The 15,000-nt window shown below is 63.0% G+C and overlaps 2 non-coding genes across 2 annotated transcripts; both read left to right on the forward strand.

Moving 5' to 3' along the window:
- Nucleotides 1–2,650: 2,650 nt before the first annotated feature.
- On the forward strand, nt 2,651–2,769 carry LOC131870627 (5S ribosomal RNA). The gene has a single exon (XR_009368932.1). It is a non-coding gene; the product is annotated as a 5S ribosomal RNA (ribosomal RNA).
- A 7,804-nt stretch (nt 2,770–10,573) lies between these two features.
- Nucleotides 10,574–10,692, forward strand: LOC131870638 (5S ribosomal RNA). Its single transcript, XR_009368943.1, has one exon. It is a non-coding gene; the product is annotated as a 5S ribosomal RNA (ribosomal RNA).
- Nucleotides 10,693–15,000: the final 4,308 nt, after the last annotated feature.

Below are 15,000 nucleotides of genomic sequence, written 5' to 3' on the forward strand. Positions count from 1 at the left end.
ACTTCCGAATTCGTTTGCATTGACCGCACCAAAGGTGCACGCCTTGGTGTGCACCCTGGAGTGCACTTTGGTGCTCACCTCGGTGCACACTTTGGTGTGCACCTCGGTGTGCACCAAAGGTGCGCACCTTGGAGCGCACCAAAGGTGTACACTTTGGAGCGCACCACATAGGGTCTTTGAGAGGTTGGCGCAGTGCGCACACCAAGGTGGGTGTTGAGGTGCGTGCCGAGGTGGGTGGGTGCTAGGGTGCGCTCCATGGTGGGTGCCAGGGTGGGTGCGTGCTAGGGTGGATTCCAAAGAGGGTCATAGGGTGGGTGCCAAGGTGGGTTGGTGATATAGTGGGTTCAAAGGTGGGTACTAGGGTGGGTTCCAAGGTGGGTCACAAGTTGGGTGCCAGGATGCGTGGGTGTTAGGTTGGGTGCCAAGGTGGGCTCCTGCGTGGGTGGGTGCTAGGGTGGGTTTCAAGGTGGACGCGAGGGCGGGTGCCAAGGTGGGTAACAAGTTGGGTGTTAGGATGGGTGAGTGCTAGAGTGGGTGCCAAGGTGGGTGGGTGCTAAGGTGGATGCCAAGGTGGTTCACAGGGTGGGTGGGTTCTAGGGTGAGTTCCAAGGTGGGTCACAGGTTCAGTGCTAGGGTGGGTGTCAAGGCGGGTGTCGAGGTGCCTGGGTGCTAGGGTGTGGATGCCAATGTGGGTCATAGGGTGGGTACTAGGGTGGGCTGCAATGTGGGTGCCAAGGTGGGTAACATGCTCGGTGGGTTCTAAATTGGGTGCCAGGGTGGGTGTGCACCCACCTTGCCCGAGGTGGGTGCCAAGGTGCCAGTGTGGGTGGGTGCTAAGGTGGATGCCAAGGTGGGTGAGAAGGTGGGTGATAGGTTGAGTGGTAGGATGGGTGGGTGCCAAGATGGGTCACAGGGTGGGTGCAAGGGTGGGTAGGTGCTAGGGTTGGTGTCAGGGTGGGTGGGTGCTAGGTTGGGTTCCAAGGTGGGTGCGAGGGTGAGTGTCAAGGTGGGTCACAGGTTAGGTGCTAGGATGGGTGAGTGCTAGGGTGCAAAGGTGCCAGGGTGGGTGCTAGGATGGGTCGATGCTAGGGTGAGTGGCAAGGTGGGTCCACAAGTGTCAAGGTGGGTGCCGAGGTGGGTGCCAAGTCGGCGACTGCTATGGTGGATGCCAAGGTGGGTCACGGGGTGGGTGCCAAGTTGCTAGGTTGGGTTCCAAGGTGGGTGCCAACGTGGGTGCTAGGGTGCGTGGGTTAAAGGGTGTGTCACAACGTGGGTGCCAGGATGGGTGCGCACCCACACTGGCCAAGACGGGTGCGGGTGCAAGGTTGGGTTCCAAGCCCGGTCACAGGCTGGGTGCTAGGATGGGTGGGTGCCAAGGTGGGCACCAGGGTGGGTGCACCCACCCTGGCCAAGGTGGGTCACGGGGTGGGTCCTAGGGTGGGTAACGGGGTGGGTACTAAGGTGCGTGCCAAGGTGGGTCATAGGGTGGGTGCCAAGGTGGGCACCAGGGTGGGTGTGCACCAACCCTAGCCAGGGTAGGTCACGGGGTGGTTGTCGGGGTGGGCGTCAAGGAGCCAAGGTGGGTGGCAAGTAGCCAAGTTGCGTGCCAAGGTGGGTGTCGGGGTGGGTGCCAAGGATCCAAGGTGGGTGCCAAGGAACCAAGGTGGGTGTCTGGGTGGGTGCCGAGGTGGGAGCCAGGGTGGGTCCCAAGGTGAGTGCAAAGGTGGGTGCCAGGGTCAAGGTGAGTGCCAATGTGGGTTCCAAGGTGCCAGGGTCAGGGTGAGTGCCAATGTGGGTTCAAAGGTGCTAAGTTGGGTGCGAGGTTGGGTGCGAGGGTGGGTGGGTGCCAAGGTGTGCTAGGTGGAAGCCCGGGTGGGTCGGCATCCCATGGGTGTCGAGTTGGGTGCCTGATGGGTGCTTCTTGTCAAGTTTTAGTCGTCGGGACTCATTTCGAGCCTTAGAGGTCGTTTCTTGTCCGGTTGCCCTGTCTTCGACCTGGGAACCCAATTTTGGTCCTCGGGTCCCATTTTTTTTTGTCTCGCATCCCACTTTTGGCCTGTGGCCTTTTCGGGGTCGATTCTCGTTTTGGGCATCAGAGCATGTTTCTTCTCCTAAAACCCAATATTTGTTTATTAAGTCTCGGAACACATTTTTGTTCTCGTGGACCCATCATGGGTCTTGGAACGCATTTGTGGTCCTTGGGTCCCATTTTGCATCCCGAAACTTGTGTTTTGGTGCTTGATCCCTATTTTGGGTGCCCACCTTGCACCAAGTGCGCACCCGGGGCAAACCGAGCGCCTTGGTGCACCGGGGCAAGATCGAGCGTGCACCCGAGGCGCCCCGAACATGCACCAAGGTGCACTCGGCCCACATGTGAGCGCAGGTCGTTGCGCCCGAGGTGGTGTGTGGGCACCGCGTTGCAGACGGGACACTGCACGCACACGACGCCCCCTCCAGGTGCACGCACGTAGGCCGGGCCGGGTGCACACCCGACGCCCTAGCAAGGTGCGCGCACCCGGGCAGGGCTCACACTTGGCGAACGGGGCGCACTTCGCGAGGGAGGGTGTGCACCTCGACGGGGGTGGGTGGCCGGGGTGGATTCGCACGTGGGTCGCGGTTTGCTAAGTACACACTGCGACAAGCTCATAACGGGTGCGATCATACCAGCGTTAGTGCACCGGATCCCATCAGAACTCCGCAGTTAAGCGCGCTTGGGCCGGAGTAGTACTGGGATGGGTGACCTCCCGGGAAGTCCCGGTGTTGCACCCTTTTTTAGTTTTTCGCCGGGCGTCGCAATGCTATTTGAATAAACCTTTTGCCCGTTTGCGTTCTCGTCGGGGCCGGGCCGGGCCGGGGTGCGCTGCCCGCACTACCGCGCGCGCGGGGGCGACACCGAGCGCGCACCCGAGGCGCCCCGAGCACACAGGCCACGGTGCAACCCGGGCGTTGTGCGCGCACCCCGGTGCGCCCGAGGTGCTGCGCGCGCACCCAGGTGAAATCGGTGTGCACCTCGGCCAGTGCGCGCTCGGTCGAGTCGCGCACGTTGGCCAAGGTGCACGGTGATGTTTCTTACTCTAAGGTTCCGCACCAGACGCCCGGGACAGGTGAGCGAAGCTGGGCGGGGCCGGGTGCGCGGCCGGGGCAGGTGCACGCAGCTGGAGAGAGCTTTGGAGCACACTTCGGAGCGCACCAATGATGCGCTCCATTCAAAAGTTTCCTGAAAAGGCAAAAAAAGTTGAGATTATAGAATTTCCCACTTGAGAGATTGTAAAAAAAAAAAATTTAAAATGAAGGAAACGCGGGTGCCAAGGTGTGCGCAGCCCAGCCAAGGTGTGCGCACCAAGGCGCCCACCCTGGCGAAGGTGCACGCAAGGTGCGCACCCGAGGCAAACCGGACAATTAACCCAACTTTCGACTTCGCGCGCACCTTGGAGCGCACTTCGGAGCGCTCCTTGGTGCGCACCAATCTTGGGCACCTCGGAGTGCACCATGGCGCCCACCAAGGTGCGCACCCGGGGCAAACCGAGCTCCGACTTCGTGCGCACCTTGGAGCGCACGAAAGGTGCGCACCATGGCGCCCACCAAGGTGCGCAGCCCAGCCAAGGCGTGCGCATCAAGGTGCGCACCCTGGCGAAGGTGCGCACCCGGGGCAAACCGAGCTCCGACTTCGTGCGCACCTTGGAGCGCACAAAAGGTGCGCAACCCAGCCAAGGTGTGCGCACCCCGGTCAAACCGAGCTCCGAATCGTGCGCACCAGAGGTGCACGCCATCGTGCGCACCTTGGAGCACACTTCGGAGCCCTCCTTGGTGCGCGCCGATGTTGCGCACCTCGGAGCGCACCCGGGGAAAACAATGCAATTAACCCGACTTTCGACTTCGTGGGCACCTCGGAGCGCTCTCGGGTTCGCACCTCGGAGCACACCGAGGTGCGCACCTTTGATGCGCTGCCTTCACCAATTTCCAGAAAAGGCAAGAAAACATTGAGAAGGTGTGCGCACCGAGGTGCCCACCCTGGCGAAGGTGCACGCGAGGTGCGCACCCGGGGCAAACCGGGCTCCGACTTCGTGCACGCCGCACCTTGGAGCACACTTCGGAGCGCTCCTTGGTGCGCACCAGGGCGCGCAACCCAGCCGAGGTGCCCACCCCGGCGAAGGTGCACGCGAGGTGCGCACCCGGGGCAAACCGGGCTCCGACTTCGTGCACGCCATGGTGCCCACCGCGGCGAAGGTGCACGCGAGGTGCGCACCCGGGGCAAACCGGGCTCCGACTTCGTGCACGCCGCACCTTGGAGCACACTTCGGAGCGCTCCTTGGTGCGCACCATGGTGCCCACCAGGGCGCGCAACCCCGCCGAAGGTGCACGCGAGGTGCGCACCCGGGGCAAACCGGGCTCCGACTTCGTGCACGCCGCACCTTGGAGCACACTTCGGAGCGCTCCTTGGTGCGCACCATGGTGCCCACCAGGGCGCGCAACCCCGCCGAAGGTGCACGCGAGGTGCGCACCCGGGGCAAACCGGGCTCCGACTTCGTGCACGCCATGGTGCGCACCGCGGCGAAGGTGCGCACCCGGGGCAAACCGGGCTCCGACTTCGTGCACGCCGCACCTTGGAGCACACTTCGGAGCGCTCCTTGGTGCGCACCAGGGCGCGCAACCCAGCCGAGGTGCCCACCCCGGCGAAGGTGCACGCGAGGTGCGTACCCGGGGCAAACCGGGCTCCGACTTCGTGCACGCCGCACCTTGGAGCACACTTCGGAGCGCTCCTTGGTGCGCACCATGGTGCCCACCAGGCCGCGCAACCCAGCCAAGGTGTGCGCACCAAGGTGCACGCGAGGTGCGCACCCGGGGCAAACCGGGGTCCGACTTCGTGCACGCCGCACCTTGGAGCACACATCGGGGCGCTCCCGGGTTCGCACCGGCGTTGCGCACCGTGGTGGGCACCTCGGAGCACACCAAGGTGGGCAGCGAGGTGCGCACCTTTGATGCGATGCCTTCACTAATTTCCATAAAAGGCAAAAAAAAAACGAGATTTTAAAATTTCCGTTTTGAAAGATAGTGAGAAAAAGGGAATGCTGGTGCCATCTTGAGCCCGCCCTGGTGCGCAGCCCAGCCAAGGTGTGCGCACCAAGGTGCCCACCCTGGCGAAGGTGCGCGCCCGGGCAATTAACCCAACTTCCAACTTCGCGCGCGCCAGGGTGGGAGCGCACCCAACAACCGGGCCTGGGAAGAGCCAATGCGAGAAACCCCACCAAACGCTCTGACAAAAAAAGAGGGGGCGCTCCAGTAACCCCGCTTCGGAGCGCACCCTGGGCAAACCCAGCCAAGGTGCCCACCCCGGCCAAGGTGCAGGCGAGGTGCGCACCCGGGGCAAACCGGGCTCCGACAACGTGCACGCCGCACCTTGGAGCACACTTCGTAGCGCTCCCGGGTGCGCACCTCAGAGCACACCAAGGTGGGCAGCGAGGTGCGCACCTTTGATGCGCTGCCTTCACTAATTTCCAGAAAAGGCAAAAAAAAAAGGAGATTTTAAAATTTCCGTTTTGAAAGATAGTGAAAAAAACGGAACGCGCGTGCCATCTTGAGCCCGCCCTGGTGCGCAGCCCAGGTAAGGTGCCCACCCTGGCAAAGGTGCGCACCCGGGCAATTAACCCTACTTCCGACTTCGTGCGCGCCAGGGTGGCAACCGGGCCTCGGAAGAGCCAATGCGAGAAACCCCACCAAACGCTCCGACAAAAAAAGAGGCGGCGCTCCAATAACCCCGCTTCGGAGCGCAGCCGGGGCAAACCCAGCCAAGGTGCCCACCCCGACGAAGGTGCACGCGAGGTGCGCACCCGGGGCAAACCGGGCTCCGACAACGTGCACGCAGCACCTTGGAGCACACTTCGAAGCACTCCCGGGTGCCCACCGGCGTTGCGCACCGTGGTGGGCAGCGAGGTGCGCACCTTTGATGCGCTGCCTTCACTAATTTCCAGAAAAAGGCAAAAAAAAATGAGATTTTAAAATTTCCGTTTTGAAAGATAGTGAAAAAAAAGGAACGCGGGTGCCATCTTGAGCCCGCCCTGGTGCGCAGCCCAGGCAAGGCATGCGCACCAAGGTGCCCACCCGAGGTGCACACCCGGGGCAAACCGGGCTCCGACTTCGTGCAGGCCGCACCTTGGAGCACACTTCGGAGCGCTCCTTGGTGCGCACCATGGTGCCCACCAGGGCGCGCAACCCAGCCAAGGTCTGCACACCAAGGTGCCCACCCCGGCGAAGGTGCACGCGAGGTGCGCACCCGGGGCAAACCGGGCTCCGACTTCGTGCACGCCATGGTGCCCACCGCGGCGAAGGTGCACGCGAGGTGCGCACCCGGGGCAAACCGGGCTCCGACTTCGTGCACGCCGCACCTTGGAGCACACTTCGGAGCGCTCCTTGGTGCGCACCATGGTGCCCACCAGGGCGCGCAACCCAGCCAAGGTGTGCGCACCAAGGTGCACGCGAGGTGCGCACCCGGGGCAAACCGGGGTCCGACTTCGTGCACGCCGCACCTTGGAGCACACATCGGAGCGCTCCCAGGTTCGCACCAGCGTTGCGCACCTTTGATGCGCTGCCTTCACTAATTTCCAGAAAAGGCAAAAAAAAACGATATTTTAAAATTTCCGTTCTGAAAGATAGTGAAAAAAACGGAACGCGGGTGCCATCTTGAGCCCTTCCTGGTGCGCAGCCCAGGCAAGTTGTGCGCACCAAGGTGCCCACCCTGGCGGAGGTGCGCGCCCGGGGCAAACCGGGCTCCGACTTCGTGCACTGCATGGTGCCCACCAAGGCGCGCAACCCAGCCAAGGTGCCCACCGCAGCGAAGGTGCACGCGAGGTGCACACCCGGGGCAAACCGGGCTCCGACTTCGTGCACGCCGCACCTTGGAGCACACTTCAGAGCGCTCCTTGGTGCGCACCAGGGCGCGCAACCCAGCCGAGGTGCCCACCCCGGCGAAGGTGCACGCGAGGTGCGCACCCGGGGCAAACCGGGCTCCGACTTCGTGCACGCCATGGTGCCCACCGCGGCGAAGGTGCGCACCCGGGGCAAACCGGGCTCCGACTTCGTGCACGCCGCACCTTGGAGCACACTTCGGAGCGCTCCTTGGTGCGCACCATGGTGCCCACCAGGCCGCGCAACCCAGCCAAGGTGTGCGCACCAAGGTGCACGCGAGGTGCGCACCCGGGGCAAACCGGGGTCCGACTTCGTGCACGCCGCACCTTGGAGCACACATCGGGGCGCTCCCGGGTTCGCACCGGCGTTGCGCACCGTGGTGGGCACCTCGGAGCACACCAAGGTGGGCAGCGAGGTGCGCACCTTTGATGCGATGCCTTCACTAATTTCCATAAAAGGCAAAAAAAAAACGAGATTTTAAAATTTCCGTTTTGAAAGATAGTGAGAAAAAGGGAATGCTGGTGCCATCTTGAGCCCGCCCTGGTGCGCAGCCCAGCCAAGGTTTGCGCACCAAGGTGCCCACCCTGGCGAAGGTGCGCGCCCGGGCAATTAACCCAACTTCCAACTTCGCGCGCGCCAGGGTGGGAGCGCACCCAACAACCGGGCCTGGGAAGAGCCAATGCGAGAAACCCCACCAAACTCTCTGACAAAAAAAGAGGGGGCGCTCCAGTAACCCCGCTTCGGAGCGCACCCTGGGCAAACCCAGCCAAGGTGCCCACCCCGGCCAAGGTGCAGGCGAGGTGCGCACCCGGGGCAAACCGGGCTCCGACAACGTGCACGCCGCACCTTGGAGCACACTTCGTAGCGCTCCCGGGTGCGCACCTCAGAGCACACCAAGGTGGGCAGCGAGGTGCGCACCTTTGATGCGCTGCCTTCACTAATTTCCAGAAAAGGCAAAAAAAAAAGGAGATTTTAAAATTTCCGTTTTGAAAGATAGTGAAAAAAACGGAACGCGCGTGCCATCTTGAGCCCGCCCTGGTGCGCAGCCCAGGTAAGGTGCCACCCTGGCAAAGGTGCGCACCCGGGCAATTAACCCTACTTCCGACTTCGTGCGCGCCAGGGTGGCAACCGGGCCTCGGAAGAGCCAATGCGAGAAACCCCACCAAACGCTCCGACAAAAAAAGAGGCGGCGCTCCAATAACCCCGCTTCGGAGCGCAGCCGGGGCAAACCAAGCCAAGGTGCCCACCCCGACGAAGGTGCACGCGAGGTGCGCACCCGGGGCAAACCGGGCTCCGACAACGTGCACGCAACACCTTGGAGCACACTTCGAAGCACTCCCGGGTGCCCACCGGCGTTGCGCACCGTGGTGGGCAGCGAGGTGCGCACCTTTGATGCGCTGCCTTCACTAATTTCCAGAAAAAGGCAAAAAAAAATGAGATTTTAAAATTTCCGTTTTGAAAGATAGTGAAAAAAAAGGAACGCGGGTGCCATCTTGAGCCCGCCCTGGTGCGCAGCCCAGGCAAGGCATGCGCACCAAGGTGCCCACCCGAGGTGCACACCCGGGGCAAACCGGGCTCCGACTTCGTGCAGGCCGCACCTTGGAGCACACTTCGGAGCGCTCCTTGGTGCGCACCATGGTGCCCACCAGGGCGCACCCGGGGCAAACCGGGCTCCGACTTTGTGCACGCCGCACCTTGGAGCACACATCGGAGCGCTCCCAGGTTCGCACCAGCGTTGCGCACCTTTGATGCGCTGCCTTCACTAATTTCCAGAAAAGGCAAAAAAAAACGATATTTTAAAATTTCCGTTCTGAAAGATAGTGAAAAAAACGGAACGCGGGTGCCATCTTGAGCCCTTCCTGGTGCGCAGCCCAGGCAAGTTGTGCGCACCAAGGTGCCCACCCTGGCGGAGGTGCGCGCCCGGGGCAAACCGGGCTCCGACTTCGTGCACTGCATGGTGCCCACCAAGGCGCGCAACCCAGCCAAGGTGCCCACCGCAGCGAAGGTGCACGCGAGGTGCGCACCCGAGGTGCACACCCGGGGCAAACCGGGCTCCGACTTCGTGCACGCCGCACCTTGGAGCACACTTCAGAGCGCTCCTTGGTACGCACCAGGGCGCGCAACCCAGCCAAGGTGCTCACCCCGGCGAAGGTGCACGCGAGGTGCGCACCCGGGGCAAACCGGGCTCGGACTTCGTGCACGCCGCACCTTGGAGCACACATCGGAGCGCTCCCGGGTTCGCACCAGCATTGCGCACCTTTGATGCGCTGCCTTCACTAATTTCCAGAAAAGGCAAAAAAAAGAAAAAAATGAGATTTTAAAATTTCCGTTTTGAAAGATAGTGAAAAAAACGGAACGCGGGTGCCATCTTGAGCCCGCCCTGGTGTGCAGCCCAGGCAAGTTGTGCGCACCAAGGCACCCACCCTGGCCAAGGTGGGTCACGGGGTGGGTCCTAGGGTGGGTAACGGGGTGGGTACTAAGGTGCGTGCCAAGGTGGGTCATAGGGTGGGTGCCAAGGTGGGCACCAGGGTGGGTGTGCACCAACCCTAGCCAGGGTAGGTCACGGGGTGGTTGTCGGGGTGGGCGTCAAGGAGCCAAGATGGGTGGCAAGTAGCCAAGTTGCGTGCCAAGGTGGGTGTCGGGGTGGGTGCCAAGGATCCAAGGTGGGTGCCAAGGAACCAAGGTGGGTGTCTGGGTGGGTGCCGAGGTGGGAGCCAGGGTGGGTCCCAAGGTGAGTGCAAAGGTGGGTGCCAGGGTCAAGGTGAGTGCCAATGTGGGTTCCAAGGTGCCAGGGTCAGGGTGAGTGCCAATGTGGGTTCAAAGGTGCTAAGTTGGGTGCGAGGTTGGGTGCGAGGGTGGGTGGGTGCCAAGGTGTGCTAGGTGGAAGCCCGGGTGGGTCGGCATCCCATGGGTGTCGAGTTGGGTGCCTGATGGGTGCTTCTTGTCAAGTTTTAGTCGCCGGGACTCATTTCGAGCCTTAGAGGTCGTTTCTTGTCCGGTTGCCCTGTCTTCGACCTGGGAACCCAATTTTGGTCCTCGGGTCCCATTTTTTTTTGTCTCGCATCCCACTTTTGGCCTGTGGCCTTTTCGGGGTCGATTCTCGTTTTGGGCATCAGAGCATGTTTCTTCTCCTAAAACCCAATATTTGTTTATTAAGTCTCGGAACACATTTTTGTTCTCGTGGACCCATCATGGGTCTTGGAACGCATTTGTGGTCCTTGGGTCCCATTTTGCATCCCGAAACTTGTGTTTTGGTGCTTGATCCCTATTTTGGGTGCCCACCTTGCACCAAGTGCGCACCCGGGGCAAACCGAGCGCCTTGGTGCACCGGGGCAAGATCGAGCGTGCACCCGAGGCGCCCCGAACATGCACCAAGGTGCACTCGGCCCACATGTGAGCGCAGGTCGTTGCGCCCGAGGTGGTGTGTGGGCACCGCGTTGCAGACGGGACACTGCACGCACACGACGCCCCCTCCAGGTGCACGCACGTAGGCCGGGCCGGGTGCACACCCGACGCCCTAGCAAGGTGCGCGCACCCGGGCAGGGCTCACACTTGGCGAACGGGGCGCACTTCGCGAGGGAGGGTGTGCACCTCGACGGGGGTGGGTGGCCGGGGTGGATTCGCACGTGGGTCGCGGTTTGCTAAGTACACACTGCGACAAGCTCATAACGGGTGCGATCATACCAGCGTTAGTGCACCGGATCCCATCAGAACTCCGCAGTTAAGCGCGCTTGGGCCGGAGTAGTACTGGGATGGGTGACCTCCCGGGAAGTCCCGGTGTTGCACCCTTTTTTAGTTTTTCGCCGGGCGTCGCAATGCTATTTGAATAAACCTTTTGCCCGTTTGCGTTCTCGTCGGGGCCGGGCCGGGCCGGGGTGCGCTGCCCGCACTACCGCGCGCGCGGGGGCGACACCGAGCGCGCACCCGAGGCGCCCCGAGCACACAGGCCACGGTGCAACCCGGGCGTTGTGCGCGCACCCCGGTGCGCCCGAGGTGCTGCGCGCGCACCCAGGTGAAATCGGTGTGCACCTCGGCCAGTGCGCGCTCGGTCGAGTCGCGCACGTTGGCCAAGGTGCACGGTGATGTTTCTTACTCTAAGGTTCCGCACCAGACGCCCGGGACAGGTGAGCGAAGCTGGGCGGGGCCGGGTGCGCGGCCGGGGCAGGTGCACGCAGCTGGAGAGAGCTTTGGAGCACACTTCGGAGCGCACCAATGATGCGCTCCATTCAAAAGTTTCCTGAAAAGGCAAAAAAAGTTGAGATTATAGAATTTCCCACTTGAGAGATTGTAAAAAAAAAAAATTTAAAATGAAGGAAACGCGGGTGCCAAGGTGTGCGCAGCCCAGCCAAGGTGTGCGCACCAAGGCGCCCACCCTGGCGAAGGTGCACGCAAGGTGCGCACCCGAGGCAAACCGGACAATTAACCCAACTTTCGACTTCGCGCGCACCTTGGAGCGCACTTCGGAGCGCTCCTTGGTGCGCACCAATCTTGGGCACCTCGGAGTGCACCATGGCGCCCACCAAGGTGCGCACCCGGGGCAAACCGAGCTCCGACTTCGTGCGCACCTTGGAGCGCACGAAAGGTGCGCACCATGGCGCCCACCAAGGTGCGCAGCCCAGCCAAGGCGTGCGCATCAAGGTGCGCACCCTGGCGAAGGTGCGCACCCGGGGCAAACCGAGCTCCGACTTCGTGCGCACCTTGGAGCGCACAAAAGGTGCGCAACCCAGCCAAGGTGTGCGCACCCCGGTCAAACCGAGCTCCGAATCGTGCGCACCAGAGGTGCACGCCATCGTGCGCACCTTGGAGCACACTTCGGAGCCCTCCTTGGTGCGCGCCGATGTTGCGCACCTCGGAGCGCACCCGGGGAAAACAATGCAATTAACCCGACTTTCGACTTCGTGGGCACCTCGGAGCGCTCTCGGGTTCGCACCTCGGAGCACACCGAGGTGCGCACCTTTGATGCGCTGCCTTCACCAATTTCCAGAAAAGGCAAGAAAACATTGAGAAGGTGTGCGCACCGAGGTGCCCACCCTGGCGAAGGTGCACGCGAGGTGCGCACCCGGGGCAAACCGGGCTCCGACTTCGTGCACGCCGCACCTTGGAGCACACTTCGGAGCGCTCCTTGGTGCGCACCAGGGCGCGCAACCCAGCCGAGGTGCCCACCCCGGCGAAGGTGCACGCGAGGTGCGCACCCGGGGCAAACCGGGCTCCGACTTCGTGCACGCCATGGTGCCCACCGCGGCGAAGGTGCACGCGAGGTGCGCACCCGGGGCAAACCGGGCTCCGACTTCGTGCACGCCGCACCTTGGAGCACACTTCGGAGCGCTCCTTGGTGCGCACCATGGTGCCCACCAGGGCGCGCAACCCCGCCGAAGGTGCACGCGAGGTGCGCACCCGGGGCAAACCGGGCTCCGACTTCGTGCACGCCGCACCTTGGAGCACACTTCGGAGCGCTCCTTGGTGCGCACCATGGTGCCCACCAGGGCGGGCAACCCCGCCGAAGGTGCACGCGAGGTGCGCACCCGGGGCAAACCGGGCTCCGACTTCGTGCACGCCATGGTGCGCACCGCGGCGAAGGTGCGCACCCGGGGCAAACCGGGCTCCGACTTCGTGCACGCCGCACCTTGGAGCACACTTCGGAGCGCTCCTTGGTGCGCACCAGGGCGCGCAACCCAGCCGAGGTGCCCACCCCGGCGAAGGTGCACGCGAGGTGCGTACCCGGGGCAAACCGGGCTCCGACTTCGTGCACGCCGCACCTTGGAGCACACTTCGGAGCGCTCCTTGGTGCGCACCATGGTGCCCACCAGGCCGCGCAACCCAGCCAAGGTGTGCGCACCAAGGTGCACGCGAGGTGCGCACCCGGGGCAAACCGGGGTCCGACTTCGTGCACGCCGCACCTTGGAGCACACATCGGGGCGCTCCCGGGTTCGCACCGGCGTTGCGCACCGTGGTGGGCACCTCGGAGCACACCAAGGTGGGCAGCGAGGTGCGCACCTTTGATGCGATGCCTTCACTAATTTCCATAAAAGGCAAAAAAAAAACGAGATTTTAAAATTTCCGTTTTGAAAGATAGTGAGAAAAAGGGAATGCTGGTGCCATCTTGAGCCCGCCCTGGTGCGCAGCCCAGCCAAGGTGTGCGCACCAAGGTGCCCACCCTGGCGAAGGTGCGCGCCCGGGCAATTAACCCAACTTCCAACTTCGCGCGCGCCAGGGTGGGAGCGCACCCAACAACCGGGCCTGGGAAGAGCCAATGCGAGAAACCCCACCAAACGCTCTGACAAAAAAAGAGGGGGCGCTCCAGTAACCCCGCTTCGGAGCGCACCCTGGGCAAACCCAGCCAAGGTGCCCACCCCGGCCAAGGTGCAGGCGAGGTGCGCACCCGGGGCAAACCGGGCTCCGACAACGTGCACGCCGCACCTTGGAGCACACTTCGTAGCGCTCCCGGGTGCGCACCTCAGAGCACACCAAGGTGGGCAGCGAGGTGCGCACCTTTGATGCGCTGCCTTCACTAATTTCCAGAAAAGGCAAAAAAAAAAGGAGATTTTAAAATTTCCGTTTTGAAAGATAGTGAAAAAAACGGAACGCGCGTGCCATCTTGAGCCCGCCCTGGTGCGCAGCCCAGGTAAGGTGCCCACCCTGGCAAAGGTGCGCACCCGGGCAATTAACCCTACTTCCGACTTCGTGCGCGCCAGGGTGGCAACCGGGCCTCGGAAGAGCCAATGCGAGAAACCCCACCAAACGCTCCGACAAAAAAAGAGGCGGCGCTCCAATAACCCCGCTTCGGAGCGCAGCCGGGGCAAACCCAGCCAAGGTGCCCACCCCGACGAAGGTGCACGCGAGGTGCGCACCCGGGGCAAACCGGGCTCCGACAACGTGCACGCAGCACCTTGGAGCACACTTCGAAGCACTCCCGGGTGCCCACCGGCGTTGCGCACCGTGGTGGGCAGCGAGGTGCGCACCTTTGATGCGCTGCCTTCACTAATTTCCAGAAAAAGGCAAAAAAAAATGAGATTTTAAAATTTCCGTTTTGAAAGATAGTGAAAAAAAAGGAACGCGGGTGCCATCTTGAGCCCGCCCTGGTGCGCAGCCCAGGCAAGGCATGCGCACCAAGGTGCCCACCCGAGGTGCACACCCGGGGCAAACCGGGCTCCGACTTCGTGCAGGCCGCACCTTGGAGCACACTTCGGAGCGCTCCTTGGTGCGCACCATGGTGCCCACCAGGGCGCGCAACCCAGCCAAGGTCTGCACACCAAGGTGCCCACCCCGGCGAAGGTGCACGCGAGGTGCGCACCCGGGGCAAACCGGGCTCCGACTTCGTGCACGCCATGGTGCCCACCGCGGCGAAGGTGCACGCGAGGTGCGCACCCGGGGCAAACCGGGCTCCGACTTCGTGCACGCCGCACCTTGGAGCACACTTCGGAGCGCTCCTTGGTGCGCACCATGGTGCCCACCAGGGCGCGCAACCCAGCCAAGGTGTGCGCACCAAGGTGCACGCGAGGTGCGCACCCGGGGCAAACCGGGGTCCGACTTCGTGCACGCCACACCTTGGAGCACACATCGGAGCGCTCCCAGGTTCGCACCAGCGTTGCGCACCTTTGATGCGCTGCCTTCACTAATTTCCAGAAAAGGCAAAAAAAAACGAGATTTTAAAATTTCCGTTCTGAAAGATAGTGAAAAAAACGGAACGCGGGTGCCATCTTGAGCCCTTCCTGGTGCGCAGCCCAGGCAAGTTGTGCGCACCAAGGTGCCCACCCTGGCGGAGGTGCGCGCCCGGGGCAATCCGGGCTCCGACTTCGTGCACTGCATGGTGCCCACCAAGGCGCGCAACCCAGCCAAGGTGCCCACCGCAGCGAAGGTGCACGCGAGGTGCGCACCCGAGGTGCACACCCGGGGCAAACCGGGCTCCGACTTCGTGCACGCCGCACCTTGGAGCACACTTCAGAGCGCTCCTTGGTGCGCACCAGGGCGCGCAACCCAACCAAGGTCTGCACACCAAGGTGCTCACCCCGGCGAAGGTGCACGCGAGGTGCGCACCCGGGGCAAACCGGGCTCGGACTTCGTGCACGCCGCACCTTGGAGCACACATCGGAGCGCTCC

This window comes from Cryptomeria japonica, unplaced genomic scaffold, assembly GCF_030272615.1.
Source record: "Cryptomeria japonica unplaced genomic scaffold, Sugi_1.0 HiC_scaffold_340, whole genome shotgun sequence".
In the NCBI taxonomy this organism is placed as follows: Eukaryota; Viridiplantae; Streptophyta; class Pinopsida; order Cupressales; family Cupressaceae; genus Cryptomeria; species Cryptomeria japonica.